This window comes from Aquila chrysaetos, chromosome 1 (genome assembly GCF_900496995.4).
Source record: "Aquila chrysaetos chrysaetos chromosome 1, bAquChr1.4, whole genome shotgun sequence".
Lineage (NCBI taxonomy): Eukaryota > Metazoa > Chordata > Aves > Accipitriformes > Accipitridae > Aquila > Aquila chrysaetos.
In genome coordinates, this window is record NC_044004.1 from 29,369,523 (window position 1) to 29,383,720 (window position 14,198).

General features: G+C 43.7%; 1 protein-coding gene across 2 annotated transcripts in view; it reads right to left on the minus strand.

Annotated features, from left to right (window-relative positions):
* CORIN (corin, serine peptidase) overlaps nt 1–14,198 on the minus strand; it is a 170,494-nt gene that overhangs the window by 155,355 nt on the left and 941 nt on the right. The window lies entirely within an intron of this gene.

The window sequence follows — 14,198 nt, forward strand, 5'->3', positions numbered from 1 at the left end:
TAGACGATCCCTGCTTGACTATGTAACTTCCTACAGTCCACACTTGCCTACGTTTTCATATTAAAGTCTTCAAAGTCTGCCTCTAAGTTTTGCTTCTGGTCATGCTGGAATATAGCAGTTTAGCAGTTACTCATGGCAGGCTTCCCTGAATTCCATAACCTTGGTTTTCACAGCCTGTATTAGACCCCCTTGGGACACCTGAGAGCAGGTAACAGAGAAATAACACAGCTCTGTTAAGAAGACAGATCTCCCAAAACACAGCTGCCATAACTACTTTTGAGAGCACAGCCAAAAAAAAAAAAAAAAAGAGAGAAAAATGGCATAAAATTGCCCTTTCTAACTGTGCAGTGGTATAAGCCCAGCACCACGAAACCGCTCCTTCCCCCCCCCCCCCCATCCCGGTGCGACAAGGAGAAAATATTACGAAAGGCTTGTGGGTCGAGACAAGGACATGGAGGGATCACTCACCAATTACAGTCACAGGCAAAAGACAGGCTCAACTTGAGGAAAAAACAAAATCAATTTAATTTACTACAAATCAAATCAAATCAAGGATAATGGGAAGTAAAACCAAATCTTAGACACCTTCCCGCCACCCCTCCCTTCTTCCCAAGCTTAACTTTACTCCCCATTTTCTCTACCTTCTCACCCCCAGCAGTGCAGGGGGACAGGGAATGGGGGTTGGGGTCAGTTCGTCACACGCCGTCTCTGCCGCTCCTTCCTCCTCAGGGGCAGGACTCCTCATCCGTCCCCTGCTCCACTGTGGGGTCCCTCCCACGGGAGACAGTCCTTCACAGACTGCTCCAGGGTGGGTCCCTCCCACGAGCTGCAGTCCTTCAGTCACAGACTGCTCCAGCGTCGGCTTTCCCATGGAGTCACGGCCATCTTGGGGGGCCTCCGCTCCCCCGCTCCCCTCCATGGGCTGGGGGGGGACAGCCTGCCGTCTCACCACGGGCTGCAGGGGCATCCCCTCCTCCAGTGCACCTCCTCCCCCGCCTTCCTCACTGACCTCGGTGTCTGCAGAGGGGTTCCTCTCACATTCCCATCCCCCTACTCACTGCAGGTTCCCCTTCTCAGATCTGTTCTCCCAGATGGGCTCGGCCTTGGCCAGAGGCGGGTCCGACCTGGAGCCAGGGAAGCTTCTCGCAGCTTCTCACAGGAGCCACCCCTGCAGCCCCTCCCCCGCTACCAAAACCCTGCCACACAAACCCAAAACAAGTGGTTACAGTGCTTCCTCAGAAAACGGGGCTGTTGAGTTCAATTCCCTCTACAGCAGCTAAAAATCAGATCTACAACTCGGTAGAGTATCACAACCACCTGAACATAGACTCCTCCTGAATCAGAGCAGGACTGAAGTTCTTCAAGGAACTACCCCTTGAAGTCACAATATTTTGTAAATAAGAACACAGTTCTGCTGGGCCAGATAACAGGGAGCAGGACCATCACTACACCGCCCAGTGATTAGGGCACTCAAGAGCTGACTCTTAGTTTCTTCAAGAAAAACAAATGTAAGATCCAGCTTGTTCTCCTAAAGGAATGACTCCCAATCAAGATGTACTTCTCGCAAATCCCTGGCAAAAGTGCCCAACTCTACCCAGTAAGGTAAGGTAAATGCTGACCCATGACTCCAAAGAGTTTGTCTTAGGAGTAAAAAACTTATGTTATCAATAAACAACAAAATTGTTTTCTCAAAGAATTGAGAAACCACACAGAAGTAGTATTCATCATCAATTTTTTTGACTACTCTTGTCAGGAAGAGGTGATATTGAGTATTTTGGAGGTACATGAGGTCTTAATCATCCCAAGCATAAGTGTGTAACTGAGAGCAGTTACCACCACTGTTGTACAGATGCCTCAGAGTTAACCTAGGCGAAACATTAAACGCGTGCCAATGAAAACAGTGAGCTGCTTATGTTCCTCTGTTTCTGTGAGAAATTTTTTCTAAAGTCTACTGGCATTGTGGGTACTAGCTACTTTAGGCAAATATTCATGCTAAATGAGAACCTCAAACATCTTCTTTCTTTTCAACTCCTGAAGGCAACAATAAACCTCAGACTTTGCATTGACAACTACCACAGAATTTAAAAGGGACTGTTGTATCCAAATTTGCCTTCAGTGGCTGCTCCAGAAAAGAATATTAGATTGTGAAAGACATGCTTTTCTAAACACCACGACTTGCTAGTTTTGTCTAATAGCAAAGTAAATATTTGTAGGAAACTAAACAGCATGTTGTATTTTTCCCTTCTACAGGAAAAGACCTCATGAAAAACACTAAACCTATTTAAAATCATCATTGGTGACTCAGCAAGGAAAAACTTAATTTTGCCAGTTTTCCAATTTTGCCAGTTTTTCATCACTTGAACATTTACATGAGCTCTTTCCATCCATTTCTGTGGTGAATATGAAATAAAACTAGAGATAGTGCTAATGGTTCCTATATGATCAATGAAAATTTAATAGTGTCCTGTAGATAAGCATAAATGCATTATACCTACTCATTATATATTCCCTGATACTGTTTCTTGTCCCCTTGCCACCAAATATTGCAATACACAAAGAATATGTGCACCAGTTTTAAGTGCACTACTATGCCAACAGTATCAGCATAAACTTCAGACATGCTCTGTCCTCTCAATTCTAATAAATAATGGAATAGAGGCATAAATAATGGACTAAAGGCATAAATAATGGAATCTTCAGAGAAATATGGGCCTGTAGAAGGAAACAGGGGTGCTACGTGCTTATTCACTTGGCTCACTCCAAGATTCTAGGTTAGTGCCCAAGATAAGAAACCAGTCTCCCTCAACTCTCTGTGTAGTCAATAGTTTCTCTGAGTCATTCTCTAAGTCTGTAAGACTGAGGTACCTTGTAGATACACATTTATTCCCTTTCCAAAGGAAGGACAAGACTTAGAAGCAGAATCATTCAGGGCACACTGAAAGAAACCAGCCCTAAATGCTGGAGATTTTGGCATAAAATAGATTTAGCACAGCACTGGACCAAAGCGTATTCTCAATACTTGAACACTGGTGCAAGTTCCCTTCCTACCACTGTTGTCAGAAAACTTGATTCAAGAAAGACTTTTTTGAATTAAATACTGTGTGCACCGTAGTTAGGAAATGACTTGTTGCCTTAAAACCCAAACACTGACATTTGCTTTTAATACAATCAGGTTTTGTATTAAACAAGAATATAGTCAGAATACAGGATGCTTAAAAACATGAGATAATTTCTTCTGACAGCTAAAAAATTCTGTCCCTAATGAAATGCCATTAACCACTGCTTACCTGAGTGCCATTCTTTCAGTAATGACTGCAATAAAGGAAACACACCATGGAGTAACTCTGAGCTAATTTCAGTGCAGATTTTTTAAAAATCCTAGGCTTATCTAGGACTGCTGGATCAGACTGCTCACAGTTGATTTTCTGAAACTACAGAGGCAGAAAAAAGTAAGGTGGAAAAAAACCACAGTCCCATCTTAGTACAGAAAGACTAAAAATTCATTGGACCAAAATTCACAGCTTATCTTCTGCAAGATGTGGGGAGAATTTGATCTCATGGGTGTCATTTCAATAACATGCCTCTCATATTAAAGCACAGAAATGACAGATTACGTTAAGATTTATGGGTGAAAAGCCTATGGTAGCATGCAATTTTCCTTTTAGACACAAAATGTATCTAAGTTACTAGTCTATAAAACAGCCTGAATCATGGTATAAGCACTTGACAAAAATATCTTCTGCTGTTGTCACCACAAACCTAACAGATGTTCTCCCAATAAAGAAATATCATTAGGGCTAACAGCCTACTGTAGTATCTTCTGTGCATGATGGGTCTCTACAAAGAAATGTAGAAGACAACTATTGGATCAGAAGCATCAAAATATCTTGAGCAAGCCATACACCAAAGTACTATGTAGTGTTTATGCTGGAAAGAAGTGGAATGAAGACAAGAATGTACTACTGTGAAATGCAGAAAGAATGTCATTAGGGGGCAGTAAACAGGTGGCCTGGTAAAAGTCTTCATAATGCCACTGAGGAATCTGCTACCCAGCCAAGCAATAGTTCGTGTATGGAAAATATGTTAGATTATGAAAATTATCTGCAGTTTGTTCTATATCCTTGATATTGTTCCTCTTCTAATGTCGAAGCAGTGCTCTGTGGTCAGCTCCCATGATTTTACCAACTCTATTCCAATTTAGGGAAAAAAAAACCTTTTCGTACAACAAGGCAGCAAAAAAACCAAACCAAACCAAAAAAAAAACAACAAAAAAACAACCCCCCCCAGCAAGCCTTTTCATACAGCAAGGCAGCAAACATGAGAAGCATGTTATTATCACAAGAATTGTTATTTGCACAATGTAATCCTGTAACTTCTCCCAGGAGATTCCATATCCTCAGACAAATTACAAATTGCTGACATAATTAATTCAACATTCATTTTGATGACCAGACCTCCTTTCCCATCCATGAAATAAAATATTCTGATTTACCCCTATTTTAACCACTGAAATATAAACATATTGAGTCATCATACCAATCTGAAATATACAGTATCTCAGTAAGGGAAATGTCATATAAAGATGGGCACCTCCTTCCAAGAGAATTATTTTGTTGGTGCTAGATGCTATGTCCAGCCAGATTCTTTTGGCTGAAGCAGAAACCTGAAAGACATTTAACCTTCCTGACTTATATTTTCACTTAAAGTAAGTAGAGGTAACTGTGTAGGTGATATTTCTTCTCTGTACAGAAGATAGAATGTGTAAAGTAAGGTAGGTTTTTTGCCTTTCAGACCACCATAGAGACCCATTGGCCACTTCTGTTCAGCCGACCTTTCAAGCTGTTATTGGTCCAGCAGGAGATACAGTGTAGTAAAAATCCAAACCGGGCATGAGCAGAAGTCACCAATTCAAACTAACGAACATTGATGTGGTATTCTTTCCTTCATTTCTTTTGCACAAATTTGGGGTTCTTAACTCCTGACAAATTATTTCAGCAGTTTTGTGAGGCACTGAGACAACTTTGGAACTGAGAAATTGTGGAGATATGCATGAGAAGCTCAGAAGACACAAGGTGACATTCAGGTTATGTCTCACCCAGCTCTGTGACAACACAGTTCTGATCTGCTCCAGCTTGAGTTTGAGACAAAGCCAGCAGTGAAGTTGCTGAAACAAAATCCAAACACAACTATGGTGTTCCAGTTATCCGTGTGTTTGAGACCCTGCACTACTGCCTGCCAAGCCAGAACTCCCTTGGAGTATGCCTACAGTGTTGTCCAAACAGCACGACTGCAGACCCCTCAGACGTAACCCACTCTCGCTTTGAACTTTCTAGCTGAGGTATGACCAGCTACCAGAGCCGCCGACACACTGAGTTCCAAGTCTGTTTTTATCCGGGATGACAGATGAATGCTGTGGTGCCAGTGGTGTTACCAGTGTCCAAGTTACTATCTTACAGCATATGCTTAGTTTAAGAGAGCTAGCTCTTGGTGCAACATCTCTTCCATAATTCATTCTTCCCTTTCTAAAGGCTTTGAGGGAGGTGGAAATGAGTTGGTCACTCAGACATAAGCACTGCAGCCAGGAGATCTGGAGCTCTGAGGAGCTTATTCTCATTTCATCTAGTTCTTTTGGGAAAGGGTCCAGTGTTTTATCTTGGCAACGTAGTGGATTATAAAGGCACTTTGAAAAGCATCTATTTGATACTGAAATAAATCTAAATAAATAATGTAATAATTGGTCTCCCTGAGAAGATTTGATTTAGAAATCAGAAACTTATTCACATGCAAACTATTGACCTTGGTTCTCCATTACAGGCGTTCTATGCTTAACATCTCATGGAAAGGGGCAGAAATGGAGAAGAAAGGATTTTCTTGGATTCCATATATCCGGTGTGATACCAATAACTGCTCTCCACCTCATTTAAAATGAGAATTAGACACACCATTTAGCCATCATATAGAGTCAGTACTGATCACTCTTCAAAATTTTAATCAGAAGAGAGGAAAATAAGGATATTTATCACTACTAGAGAACAGTAGTATCACCTCTTCAATAGCAGTGTGTTCGAATCTCTTCCTTTTTCAAAAGAAGTGCTGCTGAATAATGATTCCACTTTGGCATAAATGTTGTTTACATACTTACTTATATATTGTACATATTTACGATTATTTGTAATTTCACTGATGTAAACTTCCAGCTACAACAATGGAAGATTCCCATATTTACAATCGAACTTTGTTGAATTTTCAAGAACATTCAGATTAAGAAAACAGTTCAGCTGATGGCAAACTTACTACAATTCTAAACTCTCTCTTCTTTATTACTAACAGCTGGTGGCAAAGATGTGTGATGTTGCCATGCTTCATAAGCTGAGCAAGATTTAGTAAACATATGGAAGACATAAAAGATTTTTCAAAAACTGAAGTGTCTATGGAAGACGTTAATTTTAAGAACTAGACTATGGTTAGCATTATCTGATATTTCTCAATACCAGAACATGAACGTCCATTCAGCCTACCTCAGCACGCAGTGGCAAAGTGTTTGGGGGAAATTAATCTTTAATTTATGCAGAATTTATGCTTCAGGGTTACTAGTTTTCTTTAAGTTTCTAGGGCTTGCAATAATTGCTCATGAAAGTTTCAGCTGTGCCATGCTGTTTTTCTGAACACACCCAGAGACCACTCTAATGCCTTCCTGACTACCCACTGCATTGAGGTTTGCTAAGCAAGTTGAGCAGCGATGGCAAGTCTCTTGCTATACCTTGTTGAGAATCACAGTTCAACAGGCAGGGGAGTAACACAGTGCTCGCTTCAGGTTCCTGCTTTGCTGGGAATTCAGTAAGCAGATGCCTGCACAAGAGCCGTTAGCACCTGAAAGCAAAAGTGGAAACCATAAAAAAAAAAACCCACCTTAGTGGCCTAATTTGTCACAATAAAAAGATTTTGAAAAAACATTTTGAGGGGGTAGAGGGACACAGTTTGAGGAAAACCTCCTCTTAAAAGCAGCTTTCAAGCCTGGAAAACTAGAAGGGACAAAAAGAAATCCTGCCTGCCCTGTGGCTCCCATTCAGTGTATCAATCACCGCCTGTGTAGAAATCCCACCAGAAGCCCCATCCCACAGAAGGCAACTAGACCTCATAATTGGTTAACCTTTTTCTTTTTTCCTATTAATGCCTGATCAGTAGGCTTAGCCGCCTGAACGTGAAGGTGACCAGTACATCATATATGTGCCATGTGCATTGCTGATTATACAATTACTTAACCTATTTAAAATCAGAAGCTTTCAATGACATGAATTGGATGCTAAACTGCAATGCAAGCTAAACAAATGGCAGGAATCTTCTTAGAAGCATTTGTCTCCTTATGTTTCATGCATTTCTTATTCTTTTTTTCCCTAAAATGTATAGATTATTCTTACATTATAAATGTCTGCCTAGAAGAAATTAAAATTTTGGATTTGAATATGTAATGTTAACTTTATACTACTGACTTTTTTTTCTGAAATGTGACTAAAAAGATACTAACCCTTAGACCAAGGATAAGAGCAGCAGCAATATTGATCAAAGGAAAGGACATGGCTTAGAGTCAAAGCAAAGCTTCATCTGTTCAGCATAGCTGGATATTTATTTGTCCTCTTCCCAAAGATGAAAATAGACTTACACAATGTCTCACAGGTTGATAACCTACTATCTATAAAATTTAGAGGTGACTCATTCATTTCTCTATAGGATACCACTTTGTTAAGAAACATGTAATCTTTGAACATTTTGCTTCAGTAGGAGAAAACAAAGAAAGAGGATATTTTTTTTTTAAACTACCAGGACACCTTGACAGAAATAACTGAAGAGGTGACTAGAGATTAAAACTATTCATTATTGTCGAAGTTGTGAAACAACGAGCTGATACAGAAAACTCAAGATTAAGTGGGTTAACAAGACACTTACATCGGTGTACGTGTTTGACTGTAACTTTGATATAGTATCAAAGGTTTATGGATCATATAAGGATTTGTAGGATAAAAACTTCCATCTAAGTCACTGAACCAGTAACAATCTGGTGAATTTTTCTGTCAAAGAAGAAAAATCCTACTGTATTTATGGCTAGGACTATTCAATTTAATTGTCATCCCTAGAACAGATGCCAGCTTTCCTCCCATTCATATTTTCTTTGGAAATCTCCAAAAGTCACATAATAATCCTATCTGTCGTGAGGAAAAAGCAAATGGAAACCATCTGGGTTCTTAGCCCTTCCAGACCACTATCAACACTAATCCATATACTCTGACTTTATAGGGGAAAGGAGAATTGGTAATAACTTCCGAACACATTCAATCGTCATTTCAGACCTCCTTTCCAGCCTTGTCTACATGCACTACAAATTATTTAAACTTACACCTTTAAAATGGCTGAGCAGGGACAAACTGAAGCTTAAAAAAGGCATTTAGTACTTAATTCTTTTGTTACATGTTGCTACAAATCAAACAGCAAGAAAAAAAAAAGAAGATAGCTACTTACTCCACAGTTCCTGATAACTCTTTCGAATATATTATCCATTCAGACAATATTTGCATGTGCACAGAACTAGCATCTTTCAAACAATAAGCTGTCTCTCAGCAATGTCTGTCCCTCAACACTGTATGATGGCAAAAACTCACAGGCTGTTAAGGCAAGGTGGGCTCAGCTATCTGTGTCTGTTCCCACAGATGCGAAAATGCAGGAGGTTGGGGAGAGCCTGACAACCGTAGGATGTTCTGCTTCTATAATCTCCAGGTCCCACTGGTTCTGGGACAACTCTAACATAGGCAAAATAATCCACCCACCAAAAGATTTGACAACGGAAGCAGGAGCAATGGATGAAATCTCTGTGTCACACCACTGGGCCATGGAAGTTCAGAGCAGGCATAACTGTATATTACAGATATATGCTGTATTGTTACATGAATGCAGAGCTGCAGGTCTGAGAGACCTGGGATGGAAAGCTCCTCAATGTTATCAGTGGTTTCATTTCCAAGAGGATGCCCTGACTGCTCTCTGAATCCTAATGAGATGACAATGCAAGGAGCACGTGACTGATTTCTTACTGCTTCATTCAGAGGCAGCAAGGGGAAAAAATGAGAGTCTTTCTTCCTAGGAAATGCTTCCTGAATCTGAGACACTCTCAAGTAACTTTCAGTAATACTGGAGTGACAGTATAGGCTACTTTGAAACTAGGAGCTCTCTGAGGTGACGAGCAATGGCAATTGCTCTGGGCAATTACTATCACTGTTAAATCACTTCTAAGTTAAATCTCTCTGGTATCAAACAGATCAGACATGGAAGATTCTAGTACATTAGTTTTTAAAACGCTAGGTTCTGTATATGGCAGAACTGAGTGTTACAGGTTTGAGGAAGAGAAGAATGGAAAGACGGATTGACAATCACTGACCAGCTCATCCCAAAGCACAAGCACCACCCACTGAGCATTGATCTTGAACTCTGAACTACAATACATGAATTGGAATAGATGCAGTCTGATGCAGTCCCAAAGAAGGAAACTCATGACTACCTTCACTTCCTTTCCCCTAGGGACTGGGTGAAGATGAATTAAATTTTCAATATAGAAAATGCTTCTTTTGCCAGAAAAAGTGAGCCTTGGAATTCAGAAGAGCAGTAGCTTACAGGAGCATCTGTAATGACACAACCCAACAGTCGTCTTTCCCACAGGGAAAGTCCCCCATGGATTATTCTATGAGGAAAAGTTTTTAAAACTGCCTCAGTTTCTGTGTCCTCTCTGAAAAGAAAGCAGTATGTATTGATTTAGCACATATGGAAAAGCTGGGGTCGCACAGAATGCATACTGTTGCGGGAAACATGCTTTGCAATGAACGGCAGGGCTTGAATCATCAAAGCATAAACTTCACCATTCCAAAGCAGTTCTGGCAGTATCTGATTTTCAGCCTCTTTTCACTTTCTACAGGGCAACGCACTAAAAACTACCTTATGCTGGCAACAAGACTAACAAAAATAGAGAATTATAAACTGTGTGGCACCCAAAGCAGCAGATGCTGCAGAAGTTCCATTCTGATGACAGAGATGGCGAAAAGGAACTGAAGGATGGCTGGATTCATTTCATTCCTTCATGATCTGGGGATCAGGGAAGAGGGACAGGGAAGCAGACAACCACGGAGGTAAAACTGCCACTTTGGTCAGCTGTGAGCAAACATACTTTCCCAAGCTGATGCTATGATGAGGTGGCCACCACTTCTAGATAATTCTGCCCCTGATGGCATGGACATCTGTACTGGGTGTGGGTGGCAAGCTGCTGGCAGTGGGGGGACTGCAAGGGTGGCCTCCATGAGAAGACGCTAGGGGCTGTCCCATGCTGGACATGGCCAGTTCCAGCTGGCTCCACACCACGGGACACAGCTGAGCTCATCAGCCAAGCTGGTGCTGCCTCTCTGAAAACATATTTAAGAAAGGGCAAAAAACACTGCACAGGCAGAGAAATGGAAAAAGAGTGATTACCAGTAATCAGTAAGCAATCTCCCAGCCTTTATCTTGACCCACGAGCTTTCTCACTCTCATTCTTCCTATTTTCTCCCCCGTCCCGCAGGACAGGGAAGAGGGAGTGAGCGAGCGGCTGTGCGGGTGCTTGGCTGTGAGCGAGGCCACCCCACCACCACACCGAGAGTAGGCCGTGCTCCAGTGTGCACTGCAAGCCAGGACTGCAACATGGATGCACCAGATGAAGGCATAGCAGCAATCAGACAACACTTTCCAGTCTCTATCGCTGGCTTTAACCTCTAGATACTCAGATTTCACAGGTAAAACAACGAGAAAAAACAGTATATGCATAAGTAAATAATTACAAGCATTCCTTTAAGTTTTAGTGGCTTGAAACCACAGCTGAGGAGAATCTATCCCTTCAGGAGAGCAGTCTTCTGCACAAGGTAGGCACGGGAAGAAATCTAATTCAGACTTCAGAGGTAGCAGGATTCTCATCTCTTTTTGAAACGGCAAGCTCTTGCTTGATCGTTGTCTCATTATTATTTTTACATTTAGGATATGAAACCACTATCCCTATTTCTTTCATGTTTGCTGATTAGAAAGACAAGCTGAAATTAAAAACACTACTTGGAAGAGAACTATATGTTCCACAGCAGAATAGCAGCAATGAATTATGCTTCCATCTGACAGTTAAAAAAGGAGAAAAGAATTCACCATTAGGATATTAAAGTTTGGATGCAGGGAGGAAGCTATCAATGCTGCGCAGGCCTGGGCCGCGGCGCTAGGACCTGCCAGAGGGGCTACCCAGCTGCTCTATTTTTACTACGGTATTTTTCGCATTCAGACTTTCCACTGCAGGCGGCCCGGGTCAGGGGATCCGCTCTGCTGGGGGAATCTGACAGGTCAGCCCAGCGAGTTATTTATAGAGGGGTGGGGGACAGAAGGAAGGGATGCGATCGGCATCATATTCTTGTGTTGCGGGGCTGCAGACTGGGAGATTCCCCCACGAACAAGGCCCCTCTGCCATCCCTGACCACCGCCGGGCAAGGTGGCTGTGGCAGGGAAGCCCCAAGCGAAAAAAATCAAGATGTAATGAGGGTAGTCAAGCTGGAGCCTGTCTGGCCACTCTCTTCAGAGGTTGTTCTGCATGTGAAGACCTTTTCAAGGCGGATTTAAGCTTTCCTTGTCCTACTGTGACAACCCCTCACTTCACAAGAGGTTATCTTCCACCTTTCTCCCCTGGCACTGGAGAATTGTACTTACCCAGCCTGCCATTTATGAGGGCCACGAGAAGGCGGAACAGGTGAGGGAATGTTGGGATGGTTACACCTGGCGAAGAAACCCAGAGGCTTCTGCTCTCACCGCTACTCAACTGCTCTAACCAACAAATGCTGAACTCTAAATAAGCCCTTTGTACACAAGCGGGAAGACAGTGCTTCCATCAGTGTGGCCAAGAGGCTGTTTGGGATCGCCGAGTCTTTGCCACGCTGAGACCCAGCAGATTCAGGCCATCCCAATACAGCAGGCACAATATAAGGACTGCAGGCACTTCCTTAAGAGGTGGGAGCTGTGGCTTTGATCCCAGCTGGACCAGTGGATACCAGGTCATCTGCTTTCAGGCTGAACAGCACACGCTGTCAGGCAGTTACACACAATGGCACGATCTCCTGGAGTGTTAGGACTGCTCCCCTTCTGGTAAATGAGATTTCTGTCTGGGTGCTTATCCACCTCAGCCTCCGCATGCACTCCTCCCTTGGCCAAGCAAGTAGTAACAAGAAATTATGTGTTTGGCAATACATGGACTTAGTATAACGGCAGGACAGTAATGTTCCTCAAGGGAGCAGAGTGCTAAGACCTAAACATGTATATCAGCTTAGCAAAAAAAAAAAAAAAAAAAAAAAAAGCTCCTACATTCAAGTAAGCCTGCCTGCATTTTTAAATAATTACTGGCACTGTTAACAGTCCTGGCTTTCATTTGTATCTGCAGACATCATCTAATACATCATTAACAGCTAAACAATGATACAGATATATTAAATTGCCCTGTGTGCATTGCACATTTTATCGAACACCTCCGATCGTGACACATTTCAAGCTGTCTTATACTTCTGATTCACTGAACACTCAAGTTATCTACCACAGGCACACAGACGAGCGCCAGCAAAGATTTCTGGAGAGAGTGAATGGTTTCTTCAGTACTTTATAGTCCCAGCTCCAAAAGACTGAGGAAAAACAATGTTTTATCCTGATGGTCCCATCAGATACTAATAAAGCACAAGCAGGTTCCTCTAATCTGGGCAAGCGAGCTGTGCTGCCAGGCTCACCACCCCAAGAGCCTTCTCAGGAAAAGGAGTACTGGTGGCTTCCTTAAAAATGCGTGCTCAGTGACGATTATGTACAAGGTTGAAGGGCCAGGCTTCCCCATGGGCAGAAAAATCTGGCTGTCGGGGTACCCCATAAATGGCTGATGGCGGAGGGAAAAAAGTCACAAGCATTTCCTTTCCAAAGGAGGTTTGGACGTTGTTCAGGATTCCCCTGTCCCCTGGAGGAGCCCCCAGCTTCCTACAGAACCTCGATGTCCCAGACACTCAGGAGATGTCACCAGCTTTTAGAGAGACACATAAGCAGAGTGGTTCTATAATTCTTTGTATTACTCCTTTATAGGTGTTTGGATCACCTCAGTGATACACTAACTCAATGCTGTCTGTGTCACAGTACCTGAGCAGCTTGTAACAGAGATCTCCACCTAAGGCATCCATTACAAAAACACAGCTAAAGAATTACGGTTTAGTCCTGCTGACTGGTCCATCTTTTAGGAACACAGGAAGGGTGGAAGTGGCCATATGGAAAAATCCATTCCCGTATTTTTACTGCTGAAAACTAAACCTTCCCAAGAGACGCCGCAAATGCATTAAAAGCTCTAGATATTTGATTTCGCTTAAGAGTTCCACCATCTCAGCCAGACTGCTAATAATTTAAAATAAAGGTTAATTAATTAATCTTCTGCCGTGAAACGCGTCCAAGCATTCTGCATTTTAAATCAAGCGGAGCAACGACACTACTGAGCCGTACCGCCCCATTCACACGCTTGCAGAACCCGCCGCTCCGCCGTCTCGGTCGCGGGCGGATCGGTGTGACAGCAGCAGCGCGGGAAGCTCCGCCGCCCTCCCTCCAGCTCTCCTCATCATCCTCAGCACTCCGGTCCGGCGCGGGGAGGAGAGGGGAGACAGTCCTCCCAGCTCCGCACCGGCACCGCCACGGGGAGCGGCCGCCCCGCTGTTCACCTGCGGCCCCCGCCGTGCCTCCCCCGCTGACGGTGCCACCCGCAGCGGGACACCGGGGTGACACCACCACCACCACCACCACTCCCGCCCCGTGCAGCTTCTCGTAGAGGGGCAGGCAAAGCATGCTCCTCCGCCCCGCTCCTCCCCGGGGGTGTGCTGGGAGACCGAGAACACCCCCGCTATCCCCTTCGGACACTTGCAATCAGCCAGGTTTCGCCCTGCAAGGATTAACTGCCTCCGTCCGTGACCCTCCGCGGGATGACCACCTCCCGTGGGTGGCGGCGGCCAGCGGTACCATGCCGCCGGACAGCCGTGGGAGGCGGGGGAAGAGGAGGGGGAAGGAGTCCCTCCACCCGACCCCGGGGTGCGGCCCACGGGAGGGCGAAGCCAGCCCTCGCCGCTGCCGGGCGGCAGCTGCCGCGCCGGGGA